At 42.4% G+C, this 24,651-nt stretch overlaps 1 long non-coding RNA gene across 1 annotated transcript in view; it reads right to left on the reverse strand.

The window, feature by feature from the left end:
• Positions 1-3,326: 3,326 nt before the first annotated feature.
• Positions 3,327-24,651, reverse strand: part of LOC105486534 (uncharacterized) — a 41,903-nt gene continuing 20,578 nt past the window's right edge. The window contains exon 6 of the long non-coding RNA XR_011611433.1: positions 3,327-4,560. This is a non-coding gene — a long non-coding RNA (uncharacterized lncRNA). The remainder of the gene's footprint in view (positions 4,561-24,651) is intronic.

Below are 24,651 nucleotides of genomic sequence, written 5' to 3' on the forward strand. Positions count from 1 at the left end.
ACATTGTTTACACAGTCAAGTATAGTAGCATCCTGGGGCTGGCTCATACAGGCTCCTGAGAACCAATTCTATGTATTCCTTTCAAAATTTAGAGTAGCTGACACCATTGGAACTAGAAAATGCTACAAATCGGAAGACACACACACACACACACACACACACATGCCCCACAGAGGCTATTAGTAAACATTAACCAGCACGCCACTGGTTATGTGACAATAAAAGTTGAATCATAAATCATGAACTGTGAGTAATACTCAAATGACGAGTACAACAATGGGCATAAAAAGAAAGCCCAACTAGCTTTGACCCCTATACATGGTAGGTGCTCAATACAAAAGTGTGCTAGATGGTCAAATTAAGGAAGGAGGGAGAAAATAAGCTACCAAGAAAATCTGGGGGGAAAAGTGGCATTTGAGCTGGATATTGAAGAATGGGTGGAATTTGGATATTCAGAGAAACAGGAGAGGGCTGCTCACAGAGAACAGGATGAAGACAAATCCTGAGGTAGAGAAAGATCTTTTGATTGTGTCCATGTGGCCAGAGTGCAGAGTGTGCTTGGAGGGCCAGGGAGTGAGGTTACAGCTTACCCAACCTCTTCTGAGCAGGACTGTGCAAGTCAGTATGCTAAGGTTTGGAGTGGTGGAGATGGACAAAATAGTGCCTTAGAGGCAATTCAGCCAAAGTGCCCTGTTCCGTGTTTGAAGTTTGGATCATCCCAATTAGTCTCTTGATTGTACTGGTCATTAAATAGCTTAGCTTCATTTTTACAGGAAGTATATTATATTTCTGCATTCTAGCTCACATGGATGTATTGATTACTTGGTTAGTTATTACCTATTTTACTGCAAGATGAGATTGACAATTTACCCAAGCCCTGTGATACTAGAAAACAGGAAAGAGTAAAGACATCTCCTCACATTTTGTCTTCTGGGAAAGGCTTTTTGCAAAGAAACCCTTCTCCTCCTGTGACTTAGAGAAGACTCCAAGGTGCCTGTTTATTTGCCTATGACACAGGCAGAAATAGACCGTCCAAATTCCATTCATTGCCCCATAAATGATTGACTGAATTATTTTTACCCATTGACCAATCTGGACAAAACACCTGCTAACTTGCCTTAACCAAACTATTTAAGCTTCCCTCCTCCCCTACAGGACCCTAAATTTGGCCCACCCCCAAGCGCTGGAACCACCACGCCACCTGCTCACACGTGTCCCCTGTACCTGGTTCTTTCTAGCCTTATTTACATCCCATTATAAAAGAAAATTTATTTCTGACTTGTAGATATTATGGTGGGAGTATTCTCTCTACAGCAGTAGTCTTTTCCCTCCTTATTGCAAAAATCCTCCTGAAAAAATCTTTTCTTACCTAAATGCAGATTTGTTTTTATTTGACAGAATTATGTTTTAGTCTGTCCCTCTGTGCCTGAAAGCCAGGCCATTATAAGTCCTTAGTGGTCCCAATGGAGACCTAAGCTCTGCAAGATAAACAGAAAACTACTCTATCCGGGGAAAACAGCTCATGCTCAATGTCATCAAAGATGACAGACAGGTTAAAGCAATGGGATAATCTCACATACACAAAAGAAATCTAGGAAGTGTTTGCACGCGACATCTAAAGAACCTTACTTTTCTGACTGACTTTGACAATTGTAAGGAACATGTGTTGAGAGTCTTTGAGAAGGGTAACTGGTTCATCAATTTGACATTCCTCCACAACAAATAAAAACAAAAATTAGCATCATCATCATATAATGAATATATTCATATGGCAAGAAAAAATTCTCATTGGTACCAAAGATAAAATACAGTCTATGATTTTAGAACCATCAATTGGGACTTCTCTATGTGAGAAAGTATGATATTGGAACCAATACTAAATTGGGCTAGCTGAAATTTACAATTGTTTCAGACCCATTTATTAGATCTATATTGACTAAAAAATATTTGAAGTCCTATAAGAGAATATTATATTTTAATGGACAGCTTGAAGTGCATTTAAATACTCATATAATTAAAATGATGTATTTTACTAAAATTACTCTGATTTAACTATTAACCTGGTTACATCTACTAGAATATGGTTTCTTATGTCAGTTTAAGTAGCTTTATGTATTTGAAATTAATAACACAAAAGAAAGACACAAACAAAAACTAGATATGAGATCTGAGGATGAAAAGCTTTGCTGCCTCCTTGCCTCTTTTCTCTCCCTCCCTTTCCCCATACAGCTCAGACAGCCATTTTTTGTAGTTGTTGTGTTAAGCAGTGAAGTATTAAAAATACATTGTTTTCACTGTAGTATTTCTAAACTTAGAAAGGAGAACTAACTTCCTCCCAGTCAACTCGCTCATTACCAGGAAAACTTAGAATTCAAAAGAATCAACCATCCCTCCTCTCCACTTCTCTAGTCATTAAAGTTGCATGTTTTGCACTGAATTGGGTTATCAGAAGCAATATGACATGTTCTTTCGTGGCTAACAGAGAAAATAAATCAGATAACATGTCCTTTATTTCAGTAAAATTTATAGGTCTTAAGTATCAGTGAGGTAGAGTTGCCAGAGTTAGCAAATAAAAATCTAGAACACCCAGTTAAATTTGAGTTATTTCTAATTGCCTATACATATGTAAACTGAAATAAAATAAAATGTTGCAAGAGACATATGAATACTAAAACATTAATTGTGGCTAATCTGAAATAATTATGTTTTATACTTGTTTAACTATATTTATTATATGTGATTTGGTGCTTCTTAATAGTTCCTTGCTTTACAGAACTTCCTTACACAATTCGTTACAGTTAGTGCCTCTGTTTCTTTACCTCAAAACATAGCTTCTGCACATCTAACTTATTCTGTTCTTTGTTCATTGAAAATTATGCTCAATATTAGCATTATAGACCAGTTTATTGACTATATATTGGCACTCTGAGAATTGCTCTTCAAATTTGATTTGTTCAAGCACAAAATACCATGTTTCATGGTATAACTTATTTTTTCCACACTTCAGGATTACATTGAATTTCTTGATCAACTTCTTGAAATATTATTTTCTGGCCAAAACAAACAAACAAACAAAAACGATGTTGTCATCAAATTTTATCATCTTCTTCAACCCTAATATGAGTTTCCTAAAATTTGCTTTTGTTTCTGAAATTGCTTTTGGAAGGGTCTTCACATGAGAAAAAAAGTATTACAAAAGCAAAGGGAAATTTGTTCTGGTTTTGATTACTTGTACCCACAGTTGCCATAAAAGGTGAGGCATATCTTTGATAATCTCTATAATAGTTAATGGAACTGTTACATTTTCAACTGTTCAATAGTTAATGGAACTGTTACATTTTCAAATTATGCAAGTAGATTTTTACCTGGCACTTCTCATTTTCCTCCAAGGAAGAGTTGAAATTGTAAGGGAGGAACAGTCTCTCTCAAATCAAGCCTGAGCTGATCTTGCATGAGGTTTGAAGAAATCCAGCCTGGAGAGGCTGGTGGGTTCCAGAGGTGAGAGTGTAGGGGACTCAGGATGTGAGCTGTGCCCCTGGTCACTGGAGTTAGCTGACTTTCAGAAGCAGTGTCCCTGGGGTGAAGACTGGCAGATTGGCTGTCGTCTATAAGTGAGGGGCTGTCACTGACAGGCTGACTTTCAGGAGCTGGAGCTGTCATTGATTGGCTGATCTTCAGGAGCGCAGTTACTGGAGCGAGGCTGTTGCTGACCAGCTGCTTTTCAGAAGCACAACACAAGTGAGGCTATCAGGGATTGGCTGATTTTCAGAGCAAGTGCACTGATGTGAAGTTATCTCTCATTCACAGCTGGAAACTTGTTCACTCCTTGGGACTCAGGCCGGAGAGCGATCTTTTCCTTTCTTGAGGGTGAAAAGATGTACTTTTAATTTTTCTGTCCCCTCTTTTGGCCTCCCGTCAGCAGACCCTTTGGGAAAGACCAGAAGAGGTTGTTCAAATTTTTGTGTGTAGAGGCAAGATTGTCAGCTAGGTAAATGACTGAAGCGCCAATTACCATGGCAGAAAAATAGCTCTACGAGCCAGTTTTTGTAATTTATTGGTAAAGGCTGAGTCTGGGACATTTAGGGCTTCCTGATAAAGTCAACATAGGACACAAGACAAAACTCATTAAATACAGGGCGTATCCTGTACATGCAGATGTCTGTCACCCCTTCATAGGCCCTGACTACAGAGGATATGTTATCACTCCATGACCTCTTGCCACATGGACAACCACGAGTAGAGCGAGCTAAAATGTTAAGATTAGGTCTGATTATTTAGCAAATGCAGTAGATGAGATCCTTGTCCGTGTCTACCCATCATTTCCAAATCTATTCATTAGACGCACGTCTGTGCTTTCTTGGAACTTAACATTTTCACACTTCGTGTTTCTCCTGAAGCACATGTGTTTGAGTGGAAGATTTCCAAGATGAAAATCTCCAAGATGACACTCCACAAGCTCACATTTGAAGTGCAGGAATACAGACATTACAATATCTGCAAGTTCTCTCTGCATGGTCTACATAGTGAAGGCTTGAGGGATGTCCAAAGATGTCATTCATCCTGAAACATATAAACATGAGGAAAGAGAAAGACCATTTGGTTCACCACATCGCATTGTTTTTGAAATCTAATTGTTGATTTAATGACCTCTCTCTTTTTTGCCTTAACTATTGCCTGGTAAGCTATTCCACATATTCATGATTCTCTGCATGGAAAAAAAAAAAGAAGAAGAAGAAGAAGAAGAAACACTTCCTGACATCTGTTCTGAATTTGTTTTTCTTTAATTTTCATTTATACCCTCTTGTTCTATCATCTGTGTTGGGCTCAAAATAGGAAACCATGTTGACATTTTCCAAACCATTTAAATTTTATGTTCTTTAATTAAAATCCCCCTCTTAACTAGATAGACATCTAACCTGGTGGGTAGATGCTGTAATACTACATCTAAATGAAGACAATTTTTTAAAAGAATCTTCTCCCTCCTACAGAAAAAAAAATAGAGATCTTGAAGTTATAGTATTTCTGTGTCATCCAAAGCCAAAGGAGATTCACATACTTTTATTTTTGCCCTAAACTTGCCTGAAACTGTTCGAAATAGTAATATAGAGCTTCATGTCCCACAGCACCGGCACCACAGGCTGCTTGTTGTAAGCTGTTTTTTTTGTTGTTTTGGGGCAATAGTATTTGTGTTGGTCAGAAACCGTGGCTATGCAGACTAATTCCAAATTTCTCAGCTCATATATCCTGTTCACAACCTTGAAAGCTAATATAAGCTCCTCTACTCTAAACCATTGCATAAACTACATAAATAAAAGAGGCCTGTATTTTTTTATGAGATATAGGGGCCATATCAAACTTAAGTAGAAACAAGTAAAGGGCTCTCTTCAGGTGAGATTCTTAATGATGTTGGAACCAATGTGTTCAAGACTAAATTATTTAAAAACAGAGCCATGAACCTCATTCTGTTTAATATCTGTAGGCCCCTCCCTAGGATTCTAGAAGACTGCCTTGCAAATAACTGATGTTCCATGGTTTTTCTTATTTTATTGTTTAGATCGGCATATATACCTTGTGTATGATAAAGAATGGCAGAATATCTGAGAAAAAAATTAAATTCAGAATATCTGAAAATCTGAGAAATGTCTGAGAAAAAATTTACAATTCAGAATATCTGAGAAAAAATTTAAAATTCAGAAATGTGATCAAAATATATTTGTTTTTAAGTACTATGCTAGAAATTAGACTTATAGTAGCAAACCGAGCAGATCTGGTACCTGCCGTCATGGAAACTTATTTTCTAGGATGAAGCTAGACAATAAACAATAAAACCAACAAATACATGCAATGAATCATAATGAGCTCTATGAAGGAAAAATTGGAATATTATAAAAGATTAATTAGGAAGCTCAAACATTAGATTTGGTTGTCCAGGAAGACTGCACCAAGTCTATGACACGTACAGTAAGACCTGAAGGATAGAGTAAGAGGAACAGTGTTCCCAGAGGAAGGAACAGCAGGTGTGTGATGATGCTCTGTTGTCAAGGCACTGTCCCACTCCCCACTCTCTACAGTGGGAGCAGAAGCTGGGAATGATGCTATTTCTTAGCATCCTTTTTCCCATGAGGTTCCCGGTTTGCCAACAAGAGAAACCTACATGGATCTGGAAGCAGAAGTGGCGCTGACTCCACAGCTGTCTGGAGCTGGACACAGCCAGACCTGGAAGTGGAGGTGGGCTTCACAGAGGGTACTGGGCAGGCAGTGTGGGTACACCTGTGTGGCTGATGCAGACTGCGGCAGCTGGTGGGAGTTTTCAAAGGAGCTCTTGAAAATTGTAGCAGTTTCCTGGCAAGCCTGTGGGAACAACCACCATTGGCCTTTCCGGCTAAGGTCCCAGTGTCTGTTCTCATCTTTCAACTGGAGTGCACCTGACCTTTTCTCCCATGCTCTGCCAGTGTTCATGTAAGCCTGATGCTCATAGTAAACCCCGTTTTCCCAGAATACTCACCATAACTCAATTTTTCTATACAAACTCACGTTGACATGGCATGGGAAAGTCTTAAGGAGGGAAGGCCCTCGGCATGGTCAAAGAGGTCAATACCAGTGAGATACAAAACAATATTGCCTTAGAAATAATTCTGGGAAAACCCCTCATTATAGCAGGTCCACTAGCACTGGGCATTTGGGAGTTTGTGTACATGTTTCCGCCCACCACACATGTTTTCTGTTTTTGTAAGCTGTAAAGATCCAACAAGCTTGAGAAGTTCAGATATTGTTGGTCTTTCTCCACTCTGATCATTCTGGAAACAGGCGATATGTTAAGTAGAAACAAAAACCTTGCTCTTCACTACCTCTAATGGTATTGTTCGAGCTCTGGAATGGGCTCTGAGATACACTGGGAACGTACACCGTGTCAAGGAAACTGTTCCACTATTCTCGAAGCCCTGACACGGCAGGATGTTGATTATTTAGAAATTACAAATTAGATTCCCATTAAAATACATATAATTAAGTGATTAAATATGGGGAAGTAATGTCCTGCAAAATATTTACAGTCTGCTAACCATAAGCAAATTGTTTGTTTAAAAAAACAAGCACACAAACATAGTCCTCCTGTCTAGGATGGACTAAGATCATAGATCAGAGGATTTTTGTTTGTTTTTAATCAACTCTAAGTCTGACTTTTTTCCAATAAGATTGGGTTTTCAAAGGTACCCAGCTCAGGGGATGACAGACAGAGCAACTGATGATCCTGTCCCTCTAATGATGATTCGCGTTCCCCTGATGGGAACCCGAACTCTGCTAAGCCATGAGGTCAATCATCACAATCTTTGGTTTTTGTTTCTCAAGACATAGAAATTATGAGATACTTGTTTCTATTTTTATAATTAAGATATAATTTATGTATAGTGAAATTCTCCCTTCCAATGTACAGTTTGTACATTTGGACAGTACAGCACAATCAAGACAGTATCTCCACCATACTTGGCCTCCCCACCCTTGCAAATAACTTTTTTTTTGCAAGGACTTTAATAGGTGGATCTGAAACATGAATCGAAAGTCGTCTTTGGAAGAGTGTGCTGAGGCAATTCCCCATCCCGTCCAATAGTCTCTCAAGGTTTCCAATGCAGGAAGACAAATGGATGACGTTCAGAATTTCAGCAGGCGTGTCTGCCCAGCCCTGGCATCACACAGACCAGGGTCTACACCTGATCCTACCAAATTGCCCAGTGAGTTCTTGGGAAAATCCACTGGAGTTACTAATTGTTAGTTTTCTCTTCTGAAAAACCTCATGGGGACAATGATGCCTATGACACAGTGCTACTGAGAGCAGTAAACGCAGAGTGAGGTGTTTCACACGTAGGAGGCACGGAGTCAGTGGTACCCCCGGCACTCAAGACTTATCCCTAGTGAGTCCAGTGTTTACCAGGGGTGGACTGAATCCTGCATCCTCAAGTCTGGGTGCCTCCATTGCATCTGGAAAGAAGTATGAAAGGAAAGAATGTCACCACTCAGACATGGACATGTGACGGAAGACGGGGAAAGAAGAGCTAGCCAGCACATCTGGCCTTTAAAGCTTGCACCGTTTATCAATCTATTCACATAAAACATGATAAGGTGACTTCTTTTTATTTCATCTTTTTCTCTCATTTCAATCTTGGAGCTTTATTGTCCTCTTGCATTTGGTTTTCTTGGTATAATTACTTACTCTTTCTGAACTGCCTGTCCTTTCAAAGTGCTTACTTTGTGCTGTCACAGAAGTACACATTTTTGGCCAAAGTGATGGAATTTGCAGCCAAATGAAAAAGAATATGTGCAATTAATGAAAAAACAGCAATGGACTATAATTTACAGATTATTTGGCAGGAGCTAAAAGAGTGAGACATGGCCCACTTTGTTCTCAGCCCTGGTTCCTGTAAAGTCTTCTTTCCATTTTATGCAAATAATGTAACAGAGAAAGGAAAACTAGGGATTATAAGTGTGGGAGAATTTCACAATGCCCTTTCACCCAAAGGGACAAATATTTGATGATCTACAACAAGATCCCGCCATGCCTATTACATGCCCCCAAATGCTACCATATTGAACTAATTCCTCCCTAATTGCTCTGTTGCAAACATAATTTTCCATGTAATTAAAAAAATTTGCACAGCATCTTCAAAGATGTTATACAAACTAAACAAGTAACTGGATATTAAGGTAAGCTTTCAAGGAATTTGGAGTTTGGGGTCATTTGACACCCATTGAGTTGGATGGAAGAAACATATATACACTCTTCCAGGGTCTCTAAAAATGATCTTGCCATAAGAAACATTGTATATATGGGTTTCTTTGCTCTGATTGTAGGGAATAAGTTAGTGAGAAAAGAAACCATATATCCTATGAAGTGAAGGAAAGAGCAAAGATTTATGTCATCAGAAAGATTTCAGCCTCTGCTTCATTGCTTATAATTTCGTTACTTAGTGTAAGTTGTTTAACCCATCTGAGCCTCAATTTCCTTCCTGGTCTATAAAATGAGCCTACTAGATGTTCATCAAATGTCACACTGGATACATAGACAGGGCCAGATTGTCCAGCACCCTGCAATGCTTGGATTTTATTCTTAGCACACTGGGACACCACTGAACTCATAAGGAGAAAAATAATGTTTCCTCACTACATTCTCAGTAGACTTCTGGATTGGTTAAGGCTTTCTGATTCAAAACAAAAGGATTTAATTCTGGCTAAATGAAGAAATCTGAAGGGATAAAACCTCTGAAAAACTGGCTCTTAGAAAAGCTCTCTGAGCATCTCAGCAGCAGGAAGGAGCTGATCCTCAGCCTCCAATAGTCCCGGTTCTTGTCACCCTTGCTCAAGATTCCAGTTTGGGAGTCAGCATCTGAGTGCTTAGCTTGGATCACACACAAACCCCTCGGCAGAAGTGTGGGGCCGGGGTGGATCCTCAACCTCTAGCCCCACCAAGGTTAATGCAATGGAGGAAAAACTGTTCTGAAGGGACGATGATGATGTCTTCACCAAAATCAGGACTTTGATCCTCAAAGGGCATAAAAAGCAACCCCAACTCCACCACAGTTACTGGTTTGGGGGAATCAAGAGTGGAAGAGATGAGATTAGTTAGAATTGGCTGCAGCGACCCAGGCGGGAGCCAGAGGCGGCCTGGACCAGACACAGCAGTGCAGGGAAGGACATGAGGAGAGCCCTGAAATCGAGTTTAGGTGTAGAACGAGCAGCACTTGCTGATGGGCTTCATGTCTGGGTTAAGAAGAGGGGAAGAATAAAGCTTTTAGGTTGAGGATGGCACTCAATGGACTCGATGATCTGTGATTCATCCTCATCTATCACCAGGACTGCCTTATTAAAGGAAAGAATAGATGCATATGGCATAGAACATGCTGCGCTTAATATATGCATATAGGGAACACAGATATGCACGATGCATATGGGCCATAGCATCTGCAAATCTATTTTAATAAGCACTTTTATTAAGCTTAAAAACAGCCTTCTTATATATTTTTTTAGTTTGATGAACATATTTTAAATTATTTCTTGACTCAATGGAACATTTTTTAATTTATACATATTTTGAGGTCTTCTTTTCTTTCTTTCTCTCTCTCTCTGTTTGTTTTTACTTAATGGAACCCTAATCCAATTTCCCTGGGCACCGGCCCTCTGCGTGCCCCCACCCCTTGGTAAAACACAAAGCTCAACAGGCAGCGTGAGAAAGAGTGATGGAGGGAGGGGAGGGCACCGTTCCTTTCAAAACTAAAAATATCTTCTCAAATTCTAGGATATTGGTTCACTCCTCCTCGAGACTATTAGAATGAGTTTCAAAAGTTCAGAGACTATTTTGGTCGGAAGCCTGAAGTTCTTCGAAATAACAGCGAGCAGCTGCTCCTCTCCGCTCTTTCCAGCTATAAATACAGGGCACTCGGAGACATTTTTGAGTCAGCCACAGAGGGTGTGAGCACTTATTTTCTTTTAAATTTTTCTTCCATTGTGTCATATTTCTCTATAAAGCAGAGGTGGGAAATTAATAGGCCCAGTGGAAATCAAGTTTCATTTCCCACCCCCCCCACCACCACAGGAGAAGGAGCCTTATCTGCCTTATTGTTCGGCTTTGGGAAGCTCTGATGTCCCATTGAAAGAGGAAGGTAAAACCTCTCTAGATCACCCTCTGTACTCTGTACTCGGGGATTCCTCAAGGTTCCCAGAACATCAACGTGACAGTGGGGAGAAGTCAGGGCTCTGGGGTCTGTGGTAACTGAAATCTTACCCTTGTTCCCACATCTATCAGCTGGGTCACTCAGAGGCAATCCTAGGTCTTGAAGATTCTTTCTCGGAGGCAATGGAGCTGAGAACACCACCTCCCAGGAGGGTGATGGGAACGAACGTGGCCACCTATGTGAGAGCATCCCCTGGGCCACGTGACACCTGGTAAGGGTGGAACTGAACACATATTATGCTCCTTACCCTTTTCTCCATGTATGTGAGAAGTAGTGGAATACACAAGCACGTCTTGGTGTGCATGTAGGCCCTGTGCCCATCAGGAATGCTGACTGCTCTCTGTTTAAGACCTCTTATTATAACAGGGGGGCCATAGCTGGACAGAACAGATGCCCTCAAGAAGCCACAGGGCCCACGAGCAGGTGGACACCACTCTCAGGGAGCCCCGCTGGGCTGGTGCAGCGGGCCCAGCCCTCGCCGTGTGGTCTGTACCACACGTGCTTTCGTTCACACTTCAGAGTTGACTCTGGTTGGGCTACCCTGAGTGGCATGGCCTCTGCCCCACTGTAGAGCATCCTTCCTGGTCACCAGCAGGGCCTTGTGCCCCAAACACAAGGAAGGCCTTCTCTGGAACTGTTTTTAGGGAAGCCAGGCCTCGTGGCACTGGTGAAAGTCAGTTTATAAAGCTTCTCCTAGGGGCTGCTTCGGAGAGCCTTCAGGTTTCCTGTAAATCCTGCAAGGTGGAGTTACTTCCCTCCCAAGGCAGGTAGAGAGAGTCACCCTCTTCCTCCTTCAGCTTACTGCCAGCAAACCCACCTGCCATCAGGGTCACTGTCCTGGGAATGGCATAATTCCGTTTTCTCTTGAAAGACAATATAGGAAAGCTGTTAGGAGCACGGACTCTGAGTCAGACCAACAGGTTGGAAGCATGATTTTGCCATTTGCTAGCTGTGTGACCCCAGGGAATCAGCTTAACCTCTCTGTGTCCTCCTCTGTAAATGGCATAAGAAGACCCATCTCATAGGGTTGTTATGGAAATGAAGCAAGTGAATGAATGTAAGGTACTTAGGAGAGTGAATAACATACAACGAATGTTGGCTATTAGTGTGTTATTTATTTAATTTCAGAGAAAGCTACAGGGACTAATAACCCTGGTTTGAAGTTTTTCTTTCTTATCAAGTTGATGTGAGCCTATTTTATTAAGAAAAGCATTATGACAACATGGGATAATGTAGTAAGGAAAAGGCAGCCCAGCCTCCTTCCTGTTACCCATTGCTGTGGAAATAGTGGACACCGATCTTACTATTCCTAATTACATTTTACAGAAACAATTGTCTAGGTGGGCCTGGGTCAAAGTCGGCTGTGCGGATTCACAAAGCAGGAGATGACAGTCCTGAACTTTCCAACTGCCCACGCTGCGAAACCACGACCTCGGCCCGTACCTCCCACCCCTTCCCTGCTCCCGGCCAGATTTTCAGAGAAGTGTCTACTGCAGTGGCCCAGCGCGCTGTGAGGCTCAGCCCCGGCGGGGTGCGGTGGCTAACAGTGACTGCATACTTTCTGGTCATATTTCTAGGAACAAACAAAAAATTGGGGGGGGGGAGAAGAAAACAAGAAGGAAAAAAATGGCATCAAAATGCCGAGAATGCAGGCGTTCAAGGTCTTCGGGCTGTAACCCCAGCGAGAGTCTGGGATCCCCATTTCCTCGGTGCCCCTCCAGGCTCCTGATGAATCTCCACTAAGTCAAGCTACTCGCACAGCCCAGCGACCCCTTGCTTCCACATATCCCTGGCTCACAACAGCACTTTCATTTCTTCTTTTGTTTATTTATCCATCTCTTCCCAGGTCACCACATCCCAGAAGGGGCAAGCCGAGGCAACAAGCTGAGTTATCCATGCAGCCAATAGGGACCTTACACAGACAACACCGGCATGGTGTGCATGGGTGACCCCAGGGAGGCACAGTCACTTCGCATTTACAAGATACTACAATAGCTAAAAGCAGCCACTGAAATAATGAGAAAGAGCTGAATTTTTTTCATAGTCAATATTCGAAGTAAAAGTATGTATTCAAACTAAAAGAGGCTACAAACTCCTCATCTGGGAATTCCACTTTTTTCTACTGCCCACAAGAGTGAGCACTCATAAGGTAGGTTATGGAAGCGACAGAAAATTTTTAAAAACCACGTTCTATTTACACATGTGAGCTAAGGGCGTGTGGAATTGTCCATTTTGAAGCTGAAGCCATCTGAACAAGTTGAATTCTGTCTTGGCATCACTGGGAAGCCATGGATGGGTGACATTATCAGAAGTACATGTTAGTAGAATCCTGTGGCTCTCATTACGTTATAAAATGTCATTAATGTGATAACAAGAAGGTGCATCCCATTGTCAGCTTTGTATCAATATGAGTGAGGGCACAAATTCCCTTTAAATTCTCTTTAATGCCTTCTCTTTAGACTTTAATGCTAGCCTCTCTCCTATCCCTGCAGGAACTGTGAGCCAACAGCAGGGAGAAGGGGCTTTCAGCAGCTGCCAAACACATTTCTGGACAGGCCACCTCACCCTCGGCAGGGGACATCTGGAGAGCAGCCTTTCATCTGTCAGCCTCTGCATGTCTGGCTACCTGCAAGGGGCCTGGAGCCCAGGGTGTGTGTGTGGCTGAAGCCTGGCTCTTGTGCCCAGCTGGGCGCCAGCAGTGCTAGGCAGTGAGGGAAATTTTCTTGCTTCCAGCAGCAACATCTGTTCTGGGAAGCCTTTGTCCATTCCTCTCTGAGATGCACGCATGGCTCCAGCCAGCCTGGAGGAGTGGTCTAATCAATGACAATGCCTGCAATCTGACAGGTGCGGGTCCCCCAGTGGACCACCTCCTGTGGCTTGGGACCAAAGCATTCCAGGAGCAAAAAACTGCCTGTCATGAGCTTGCCACCTGGCTCTGGGGTGTGTGGCATCAAAAAGAAACAATGCATTATTCACCGATTCCACAAGAGCAGACACTTGCAAAGGGGGCATCCTTTGCTCTCAGGAGATGTGAGCTAAAGATGGATGGCCCTGTCTCACTGGGCAACAATGTGGCCTCCCCTCACTCACAGCTAACCCCGGCCATGCCCTCAGGTTATGATAGTATCCTGCTCTTTTGATGGAGGGAGCTTTTGCCCTAGAAATATAGAAATAATTTTTGGCCATGCAGGAAGGTTAAATTGGTTTAAAAAATGGAGAGAAACATTGCCTTGTCTGTCCATTTATAAGCCCTCAAAGGTCTATTGTGTGGTTAAAGAAGACATAGGTGAAGTGTGTATATATAAGTATATTCATGTCTGTTTTGTAAGTGCACAAAAAAGACCTAAAAGAACACAGAATGCACTGCAAGCAGAGGTCAATCCTGGGTAGAGAAGGGAATCAAGAGGGTTGCTGATGGTGGTCCTCTACATTCTTCCCTACACAATCTATATTCTTTGCTTCCAGTATAATATAATGTGCATATTGAAAATTATTACTAGATGATGGCATGGATGCTTGGCTCATTCAAATGAGATTATGAAGCAAAAGGAATATGAGTCTCTGATTTGGGAAACTCTGTGTTGAATTTCTACCCCTCCCCATTCATCCAGAGGTACAGTGAGCTGGGCTGTCCTTGACTTGGAGCCAAGTCTAGGTGTGAGCATAGCTCTACCACTAGTAGGTGGCATGTAGACTTTGAGCCTTACCTTCCTCCTCAGTAAAATGGAAATAATAAAATGTACTTCACAGGTCTGTTACCATGGGTTAAATAACATAGCTCAGTTTTCTGGTGCCAAAGAGTGTTTCTGCCAGAGTTGCCAGTGTTGCCATAAAGCACTGCCACCCTCCCAGCCCCACTGTTCAGTGAGGGCCACACACACCTTCACATCGGTTCCTCACACAATGCACCGCAGCCCACCTGGCTCATGCTGATTTTCCCAGCAGTCCCCGAGGGATGCGAAGGCAATGTCTCTTTCTTCTCTCTGTTTCTGCAGAGCCTAATTCAGTGTGGGAAACATATTCATTAACAAATAAGGAATACAGACTAAGTGACTATGTCAATGGATGATTAAAAGAGTAGACAAAGAAATCTACCAGTGAATCAATCAAACATTCAGGTCTACATGTTTAAAAGACTATTATCCTTTAAAAACATGCCTTTCCTTTATGGAAGATGAAGATGCTGATGAGGATGGTGGCTGCAAACATTTATTGAACCCACACCAGGATCCAAAAAAGTGTTCTAAGAGCTTTATGTGGCTTAAGTCACTCAATCCTACCCACTTTCCATGAAGACATATTCTCAGTGTCTTCATTTTGTAGATGAGGAAACGTTCAAGGCTTCTCAAGTGACAGAGCCAGGGTTAGCACCAAGGCAGCCTGACTTCCCTGCCAAAGCTCTTACTCCTTACAGTGCATCTCACTTTATGTCATCTTTCTCTGTGTAGTCCCTAAGGGTAAGAAGAAATGAGCTGGAATTGGCTGGGCGCGGTGGCTCAAGCCTGTAATCCCAGCACTTTGGGAGACCGAGGTGGGTGGATCATGAGGTCAGGAGTTCGAGACCGGCCTGACCAACATGGTGAAACGCCGCCTCTACTAAAAATACAAAAATTAGCCGGGCATGGTGGTGCTTCCCTGTAATCCCAGCTACTCAGGAGGCTGAGGCAGGAGAATCACTTGAACCCAGGAGGCAGAGGTTGCAGTGAGCCAACATTGCACCACTCCATGGGCAACAGACCGAGACTCCATCTCAAAAAAAAAAAAAAAGAAAGAAAGAAAGAAAAAAGAAAAGAAAGAAATGAGCTGGAATCTGGCCTGAATAAGGAAAGTGAATCTCTTTGCCTTGGCAAACTCAAGTTGGAGTTGACCATAGATACCTTTCAACCAGGGTTGTTTAGGATGACCCTCAGGAATGATTGCTTGGGTCAATGCTGCAGATGTGCAGCCTGATTCTAAAACGGGTCAGGAGATGGAAGGTTCTCCAGGCCCTGTCCCTCTAAGGTGGAGAATAAATGCTTGACCTCGACCATCAGGCGCAGACAACACTTTCTCTCCCTCACATCGGATGCTTGCGATTTCTTTGAGAACAGCAGGGAGTTCAGCCGCACAATGCAATTCTGTCATAAATCTTGCTAATTCAGATTGGGTAGGGCATTAGTCATTAAGCACTGGTAAATGACCAATTTTCTATCACAGCTGCTTGCAGCTATATTTGAATGCAGAACAGGGGCTTTCAGACCCACGTAGCAATGAAATTTGCAGTTTCTGGTGGTAATATTCGAGTGGCATCAGACCTCCTTAATGACCAATTTGGACAGAAATCTTGGCAACTTCTGGTTCCTCTCTGGACAACTAAGGAGAAGCAATTGTCATTTAATTTCAGGGACTGACTTTTTCAACTCTTGTAAACTTTCTTTCTTCTTCACAATAACTTGGAAGCAAGAGTCGGCATTTTCACACACTGCTGTCTTCCCCTAGGGCCAGGTAGGAAGTGATTGGGAAACATGGAGGCAACTTGGGAAAGGAAAAGGGAGCAATCTGGTGCATAGAGATGGGCACGCATACAATTATCTAATGATCAGAATGTTAATAAAAAGATTCCTATTTTGACCAGCGTGTCACTTGATGGGAGAAAAAAAATGTGCTTTCTCTGAAGAATGGAATGAAATTACCCACACTGAGAAGAAAAACTGCCTTCCCGCCTGTGGGTGAGGTAGGCCAGTAAACACGGTTTCACCTTCTACCACTCCTCCTCCCAGGAAGGCACGAGAAACTATTTTCTACCGAACTGCATTTGTTAGATAAAATTTATTTTCCCATGAGATGAAACACTGCATGGTGGTTAAAGCAGGGATAAAGAGTTGGACCAGTGGTTCTCAACTGGGGTGGTTCAGCCCCCAGGGATGTTTTTGGTTGTCACAAATGGGGACGGTGACAAACTCCTGAAGATGTCCAGTGAGTAGAGGCCAAGAAGGCTGTTATGTACTCTACAAGGCACAGGGCAGCTCCCTCTCTCTGTTTTTATCTCTCTCTCTCTCTCTCTCTCTCTCTCTCTCACACACACACACACACACACACACACACACACACACACACACCCCAGAGAATCATCCAGTCCAAAATGAACAGTGCTAACTTGAGAAGCCTCTAGGAAGAAGAGCCTGGTTCATATCCCAGCTTTACTCCTTACGAGCTGTGTGATCGGGGGAGCGCATTCCTTGACATTGCTAAGCCTCCGTTTTCTTACCCTGAAAACACTGAGTGTTAGAGGACTTCCCTCTCAGAGTTGCTGTGAAGGATAGAGGACATAATGAAAGTCAAGGAGGGCTTAGTACAATGTCAGGCAACCAACTGCATGTCTCGCAGAGGCAGGTACTTATAAATATTTGTTGAATGAGGAAATAAGACTTATCACACTAGGCTAAGCACACAACAAAGAAACTTGGAGTATCAGTTATATTGCCTTCCCAAGAGTGAATCAATACTGTGCGAAAGCCTCTGGATTCTGGTTGCCAGTTTTCAGCTTCTGACGCTTATGCCCCTGGAGGAATCAGGACCTGCCCTTCTATCTAACTGGAGTCAAAAGCAGAGGAACTCATTTCCTAACACCAAGCCCTTGTCCATTTGGTATTCTAACAGGGACTTTGGTAACTGCTTTTAGGAAGTTGATGGGGGCAAGAGCTCATCGAAACCAGCAAAGCTGTGGGCCGCAGAGCATCCAATGGTCTCTCTGCTGCCAACGTTGTCCTTGAAGCACTCACCAAGGCCCCAGTACCACACATACTTCCCCAGTGTTCAAAAGAAAAACTAACTCATAAGCAACCTGAGAAGACACCTGAGTCTTGAGGGAATAGAAAGGGCATCTTATAAGGTTGTTCACTGTGATGTTATTTATCACAAAAGAAAAGTAATGGACACAACAGACACAGCCAACAAAAGAATTGATGAAGTAAATCATATCAGTAGCTATTCTGAAAACTATTTTTTACACAGGCCACTATTTATTACACATTTATGAATAAAACACATATTTATTATGATTTGAAATTTGTAAAAACAATTATAGAGATATAGAAACATGAATAAATGATATGCAAATAGAGGATAGGATGGCTAGATAGATAGAAACATAGATGACAAGAGACATGGACATATGTAAATAAATGAATGTATAGAGATTACTAGTAGTTATTTGGGGATGATGAGATAATGGGATTCGTATGTTCTTCTTTAGACTTTTTGGTATTTTCTAAATTTCCTACAAAATGAGCACATGCTACTTTTACAATTGGAAAAGAAAGAATTGAGGCATAATTATTATGCTATTGGAAAAAGTCCTCCTCTGGACATGGAGTTGGAAAATGTGTATTTCCTCCTCATTTTCTGGAGGATATTGGGATGAGGTAAACAAGTGATCTCCGAGAGAGGAAGGGCATGAGGAGGGAAGAGAGAGACAGTGAGGAAAACGATAAAGAAAAAAGCAACAAACAAACATAAAACCAAACCAAAGTGCGTATGATCAAAATAAATGGATGCTAGTCTTGGCTGTCCTGGTTCCCAGCTGTGTAGCCCTCAGCAAAAAGTTCCTCCTCGTTGGGATTAAGAATAGCACTGTTCACTTTGTCGTTAAGCTTGAAGGAGGATTTCAGAAATGCCAAGTAAACTGGAAAGTGCTGCCTACCACATAAATGTTCACTTATTAGGTTAGAAGTGTTATTTCTTGGACATAGTCTAATGAAGAAACCTGAGAGCTGGGTTCAAATTCAGGCTCTGTCCTGTGTTAGGGATATGACCCTGACCCAGTCACTTCATTGCTTTAGGCCTCAGTTTCCCTATTTTAAAAATTTGATCATTATCACCCAATTCACTAAATATGATATGTTCAAAGCCACTGTATATAAAAAGAACTATGTTCTTTAAATCAGCATACCTTAAATTTTTACTTTTAGGTCAAAGATGATATTTCTGAAATGAAGATCTACAGTGACTACGTTTAATAGGCATGTTCAAAATCTTTACAATAAAAAAACACAAATATCATATACACGTGAACACACACAGTAAAATATATCATGTAAATGTGTCTAACCCCTTGATCGAATAATACCTGCAAATGTACTGTAGCACAAAGGCCCGGGGAGCTGCTGCATTGATTACAGATTGTAAAACCCTACATACAGAAAGTCGTAGGGTTTTACAATTCAAATTAAGGCAGATTATCTGAGATGTACACTGATAATCATGTGACTAGAACATGATATACAGAAAATCCAGGTGGTCTCTGAAAGCCTGGGACATCAAGGAGCAAAGTGTAGATGATCTCAGATCAGCTTTTTCCAAAGATGCCAGAAGGAAAAAGATAACAGGCAGGTGTTTATGGAACAAGCAGAATGAAATTTGTGTTTCTGATCATCAGATATGTTCTAGAACGCGGAGGTGGGAAAATGACAATGGCTTAGTCCCCATGTTTGCAGGCCTCCTCTTCACGGGAGGGCAATGAGGCTGTCCCCAAAGATACTTCAGAAGCTCAAGAACAATATGCATGTAAACAATGTGTCCTGCTGGCTCCAAACCAATGTGGAAATAAATCACAGCCACTTTGAACATTGTTATTAAATACTGTGAGACTCCAGGACACCCAGCACTCCGTCCGCAGGGCCACCTTTCCTAGCAAAATCTCCAGAAGCTCGTGGGTGATTTTTAGTGTTCAAAGTCACCCTGGAAGCTCCCATCTCATTGTTGGGGCTGGAAGCCAGAAATACTCCTTGCAGTAGAGGAATTGTCATGACCTCCAAAGCCAGTTCCTTCCAAGGCATCCCGGGGGGATGCATCTGAACCCCAAACTCCTGCTCTAAGCCATACTTTATTGGACCAGACACTGTGGTTCTCTTCAAGCAGAGACAGAGAACAATGTTGCCCACAGAAGCTACCTCCACATGCATACCACACCGACACCAGCCTGGGCTCCCAGGAGAGCTGCTTCTGAGAAGGTTTAGGCACTCACCTCCTCCTAGATGGCAATCTACATTGTCCTCGTAATGGCAGATTCTCCATGGGACTGGCCCATTGGTTGTCTCTCTATATCCCATGGTACTTGTATTTCAGGAGGCTCATCAGACTCTTCTTCCAGGAAGCCTTGGTCAGAGCCACCCTGGGCTGGCTTGCAGTGTACCAAGCACCATGCTAAGACAAGCAGTAAGTTTTAATAACTGAGCCTTGGGAGTAAGGTTGGGCTTTCGGTTCCTGCTTTCTCAAAGGATCCTGGAGCTGTGCTGTGCACATCTGCTCACCTGCACTCCTTCTCCCCCGACCCATCACAGGTCAGTGCTGTCTCGCACAGGAGAAGGTGCTGGCGTCACCTGACGTCCTCCCCAGGTAGATTCACAGGAGCTCTGCGTTCAGTGATCATGTGACAAGGATCAGGAATTTCAAAGAGGAATTTCAGCATCACCTGCACTGAAATAATCAAGTCAGACCTCACAAGGAACAGCAGGTCGGGCAGAACGTTAAGTGTCAGGCAGCAAGAGAGCCCACACGCAGAGCACACAGCCTGGGACTGAACCAGAAGAAGGTGCGCCATTGAGGACTTAGCAAGGGGAGTAGCTCACAATGAGGCGAGAAACGACTATTTCTAGTCAGGTCCAACAACCTCCCTGAAGGAATCACAAAGTCGTTCTAAATATCTGGACTATAGAAATCCAAATTTCGTCTCCATCCTTTGGAGCTAAATTTCTGACGCCCCTTTCAACAAGATGAGAACCTGCCACTTTGGTCGGAACCAGGCCTGGGCTTCACTGTGAAGGCTGAACGAGGATGACCAGAGCCGGGACCTTGGACAAACTGGGAAGTGACCTTCCAACAATGTGTCAGGCACAGGGGAAGGAGGAAAGAAAGCAGCCAGGGGGAGGCCTTGGGGCAGTAAAGAGATGGACATGGAGGCTATTCAAAGCAGGTGAGAGACTCAAGGCGTGACAAGACAGGCCTGAGGTTCAAGGTGGATCTGTTAAGGTCTGTGGTTACAGCCCACTGCCCCAGATGAGGGAGGATGCTACTAAAGGATGTGGAACTTTTTAGGGAACTACCATGCAGGTTTTCCCTCGACCATCCCTTGATTGACCTTACCATTCTCCTTTCAGGTAAACTGAAAAACAAAACCATTACAGAGGGATACTCACTCTCCACTCTGGTGCATATTCATATTTCTTCTAGACCCTTCTCACAGGATCCCAGATAGGGAAATAACTTCAGACAAGACTTGGAACAAGGCTCCTATCTTCACATAGTGGCCCAGCAGCACATAGGTAAGTCGCCTGAGACCCAGAGAAGTCAAGATTGTTTGTCTAAGAAATCTAATAACTGGCTGGGAGCGGGGGCTCACCCCTGTAATCCCAGCACTTTGAGAGGCTGAGGCAGATGAATCATGAGGTCAGGAGTTCAAGACCAGCCTGGCCAACGTGGTGAAACCCCATCTCTACTAAAAATACAAAAAAATTAACTGAGTATAGTGGCAGGTGCTTGTAATTCCAGCTACTCGGGAGGCTGAGGCAGGAGAATCCCTTGAACTCAGGAGGAGAAGGTTGCAGTGAGCCAAGATCGCACCACTGCACTCTAGCCAGGGTGACAGTGTGAGATGCTATCTCAATTAAAAAAAAACAAAAACAAAAAACAAAAAACAGGAAACAAAAAAAGGAAATCTAATAACCCAAGTCTGCTAGGACAATTTTCTTTACACCACATGCCAGTGTTTCTTCCTCCCAGAAAATGTACCTGACCAACAATTAGACTGTAAAGAGCTACCCGAAACCCCCAGCCCTATTCTCTTATTTCTCATTGTATCCATTAAGGGGTTGAATCTGTGAAATCAAAATATCCTAGCATTAAGAGAAAGGGAAGGCAGATGTTAATCTCAACAAGATTTCAAGTAGTAAGTAGTCCCTAATAATCCCTCGGCTACATGCTTTAAAAGCTTGACATAAGTTCTCCGGCTCTTGGACTCCTTCACATTAAGGAAGTTTCTATCCCTAACTTCTACGACTTCTCCCTTTCTAGGAAGAGTTGGAAGTTACCAATGGGATCAGAAAACCCACACCCACATCTAACACTTGCTTCTCTCCAACTCTTTGGAAAAAATCTTACACGTACAACTAATCCACGAAGACTTTTGATTTCCCTTCCCTGGGATAGAATTGGGATGTAGAAGACAAAGGGGACCAGTTCGTCTAACAGTCTATGAAATCCTGTAATTTGGAGATAAACTGGATGCTAATTTCTCCAAATTTTGGCTCCTGATAATCACAGCTAAATTTTGAAATGCAAAACTAAGCTATGACTAATGCTTTTCTCTCTGACTTTCTCTAATAAGAACACTGTTAGTAGAAGCAGGGGAGAAACATGCAAAGAAGGAATTTTAAAATCACAGAATTTTATTTCAAATACTACCCTCAATGCTCTTGTGTAGACTGCACTGTCATGAATTTTGTATTTTTGCGTGTTCTAATGATCTCCATAAATAGAAGTTGAGGAAGATTCTAATCTCCTTGAAATAAGGAGTTCCAGCAGAGAGATTTTAAGAGTCAGTCTGACCAAAAGTCAAGCTTCAGTTTCAACATTTGTGAGTTCTGTGGCCTTTGACTAATTGTTTACTCCAAACTACAATTTCCACAACCGTAGAATGAGTCATAATTGATTTTGCATTTTTATGAAGATTAGAGATAATATATTCAATGCATTGATGTGTAGGTAGATTGATAATCACTAGTCGTCTTCTTTCTCATGTTTTATGAATTCCCTGAAGACTCAAACCTAGTCTCATCATTCACCTCTTGAGACCCTAAAGAAACATTCTTACTGGATTTGTTGGTGGTGCTTTTCTTCTTAGATTGTATTGTGCCTGAAAAACTCCAGACTTGACAAATTCACCTAAACCTGCTGAGCACAATTTTTTACCAAATATCCTTTTGATGACACTGTTACAGAAAACATGGTCGTTCAGTTTCAAGGGGTAAAATGTGTCCCTTTCAATAAGAAGAACTGTCTGAGGCCCTCTCTAGGACTGGCTCTGCATGTGTTGAATGATCCACACCAATAACAGGATCTGGTTCTAGCAGGTCTCCTCCACTTCTATGGAAGAAACCCACCCACTACCCTTGTCATTCAGCATCTGTTCTCTGAGTCAGGGTAGAGAGCTGTTACTCCATGGGGACAGTCACAATACTTCTCCCAGCCTCCCTGCTGCGGGACCCTCCATTGTGCCCCACTAAACGCTAACAGACTCAGATTTCTGTCAACACCGTCCTTACTCTCATGTAGTTCACCTGCTCCCCAGGACCCAGGAAGTAACAGCCTAGCTCTCGAGCTAGACACTGAAAGCCAACACCTGTTCACAACTCATCCTAACTCAAGTTCCTACTATTTCCCCTTCTGGCAGCTTACACTCTTGCCCCAGTCCTTAGCTCAGGCTCAACATTTCCTTTCTTTTCATTCTGGATTCGAATCCTAATAAAAGATGAAGATGCAGTTCAAACGCCTCTTCTCCTTGAAGCCTGGCTTTCCTCTACAGTTCTAAATAGGCCGTTCTCTTCTTCCCTTCCACAGAAATGGGCTCAACCTGTCTGTGGCCCTGGTCACTACGTGTCTAACAACACAGTGGACTCACACTTCCATCGTCTCAACCCCGTTGGTCTGGAAGGAGCTGAAGGTAGATTTCATGTATGAGTCTGTGGCCCTGCTGGGATCACATGGCATCCTGAAAGACTGTTGGATGTTTAACATTATAGGCATTGGGACAAATGCCTATAACAAATCCAAAACCAAACCATTCTGATTTATTTTTAAATTAATTTTCCAGTGTATATATACCATGAGTATAGTAACAGATGTTCCTTGTATATTCTAAAATGTATACTCATTAACTATATGTAAATTCAATTGTTTTTAAATTGTTTCCTGCCCCAGTCCCTCAATATCATGTCATTCTTGGCCATTCCTAAAGGCCCGCCCTCACCCCATTAACCAGAGGTTAAAGGTCAAGGACAAGGTGAGGATTTCTGCCACATACATTACTTCATAATTTATATTTCTTGGTAACAATTTAAAGTGGTTTTTATCTTACATAATGAAACGGATGTAAATATTAAAACTCCCACAGAATCAAAGCAGCCTTGTCTTCAAAAACACATCCACCAAGAACCCTTTAATTCGGAACTTAGGTTACACAGTAAGTGATTAAATGATAATAACTAATATTTCTTATTCTTCATCTTAACCATTTTCACGGAGGCTTAATTTGATGGCACCTTGGGGTGCCTTGTTGGTATCTTAAACTATTTCTCTAGCTACTATAGAATGAGCATTAATCGTGGAATCAAAGCTTGTGGTAAGCTTTATAATTCATCAGTGGTGCTTTTCCCTAGGAATTCAGCTAAGAAAGGATATTTAGTGAATGAATTAACCTGTTCTCACACTAGTATAAAGACATACCTGAGACTGGGTAATTTATAAAGAAAAGAAGTTTAATTGACTCACGGTTCTGCAGGCTGTACAGGAAGCATAGAAGCTTCTGCTTCAGTGGTGGCCTCAGGGAGCTTCCAATCGTGGTGGAAGGCAAAGAGGGAGCAGGTGTTTTACATAGAGGAGCTTCCAATCGTGGTGGAAGGCAAAGAGGGAGCAGGTGTTTTACATAGAGGAGCTTCCAATCGTGGTGGAAGGCAAAGAGGGAGCAGGTGTTTTACATAGAGGAGCTTCCAATCGTGGTGGAAGGCAAAGAGGGAGCAGGTGTTTTACGTAGAGGAGCTTCCAATCGTGGTGGAAGGCAAAGAGGGAGCAGGTGTTTTACATAGAGGAGCAGGAGCAAGACAGAGCAGGGAGGGGCCACACGCTTTTAAACAACCAGATCTCACGAGAACTCACTATCACCAGAACAGCACCAAGA

The sequence above is a fragment of the Macaca nemestrina genome, chromosome 13 (assembly GCF_043159975.1).
Source record: "Macaca nemestrina isolate mMacNem1 chromosome 13, mMacNem.hap1, whole genome shotgun sequence".
Lineage (NCBI taxonomy): Eukaryota > Metazoa > Chordata > Mammalia > Primates > Cercopithecidae > Macaca > Macaca nemestrina.